This window comes from Nuphar pumila, chromosome 12 (assembly GCF_984573655.1).
Source record: "Nuphar pumila chromosome 12, dmNupPumi1.hap1.1, whole genome shotgun sequence".
Lineage (NCBI taxonomy): Eukaryota > Viridiplantae > Streptophyta > Magnoliopsida > Nymphaeales > Nymphaeaceae > Nuphar > Nuphar pumila.
The window spans coordinates 13,217,467-13,218,712 of NC_143260.1; the positions used below are offsets into that span (position 1 = coordinate 13,217,467).

The window sequence follows — 1,246 nt, forward strand, 5'->3', positions numbered from 1 at the left end:
AAAGATGGAGTAAACTCTTATTGTGGCAGCCCATGTGATGTGATGAGATGTGTTGTGGGTAAATCCATAGCAATCCACAAATGGTGGGCAAGAGGAAGAGCTTACCACACTTAGCTTAACAAAAGAAAAAAAGTTTTGAAGGTAAATTAGTGAATTTATCCTCGAACCTTAACTTAGGCTAAAAGTTAAATTGATGAAAGTATGAGTTTAATTAACAGAGCATAATTTTTATCGTAGTTAATAACTCAGGTGTGGCTTTGAAAATTTCTCCAAAAAAAAACTTCGATCAATGATAGTGTCATGGTTCCCAGCTGTGTCACAGGGACACACCATTTTGGCATGTCCCTGGTGACACGCTTGGATACGTGGATTCCAACAATGATTCGTACGGCTCATATGTTAATATTTTAATAACAAAATTCAAATTAAAATATCAAAATAGTTTTTTTATTAATTATAATATTTAAAAAAAAAAACAAGGGGAAACTAGGAAAAAGAAAAAAAGACACACAAAAATTGCACCAGCCGGGAATCGAACCCGGGTCTGTACCGTGGCAGGGTACTATTCTACCACTAGACCACTGGTGCTTGGCGTTGACAAAATCGTTTTTATATTTATATATTACTTATCTTATTGAGAGCTACCGCTACTCGGATGTTAACTAAAAGTAAAGATAATTTAATGAAAGTTACCAAACCCACTGAAATTGCCAAATTCCAGAACTTATGTTTTGTGTAATTAATGGGACACACGTACATACAGCTTTTTTTTTTTTAGTAAATCTGACCCATGAATGTGATATATATATATAGGAAAATGGGTCCGTGGTAAACCCATTTGGTGCTGAACCTCCTGCTAAATGGGTTTTTCAGGCTTCTCTGATGCTTTTTATGGAGTTCTGCCCCCATAAATGTGTTGGGGGATCATGTGTTCTCGATTTACTAAGAATCCACACCTGGATCATGTGTTTTTGATGAAAAAAATGATGTTTGGAGCCTCCAAAATTTACAAAGATTTTGGACCGTTGATTTTTCGAACTTCATAAAAACCCACCCATGCGTTGAACTCAATCGCTTCAAGAGCTGATCCCTCTAAAATCAAATACATAGATCACATCTGTACGGTCAAAATTTAAAAACAAAACAAAAAAAAAGCCAGAAAAACCCATTTAGCACCAAATGGGTTTTAGCACGGACTCATATATATATATATATATATTCCATTTGATTGGGATTCCAGTGCAGG

The 1,246-nt window shown here is 35.4% G+C and overlaps 1 non-coding gene across 1 annotated transcript; it reads right to left on the reverse strand.

Annotated features, from left to right (window-relative positions):
- Positions 1-517: 517 nt before the first annotated feature.
- TRNAG-GCC (transfer RNA glycine (anticodon GCC)) lies at positions 518-588 on the reverse strand. The gene has a single exon. It is a non-coding gene; the product is annotated as a tRNA-Gly (tRNA).
- Between the last annotated feature and the right edge of the window lie 658 nt (positions 589-1,246).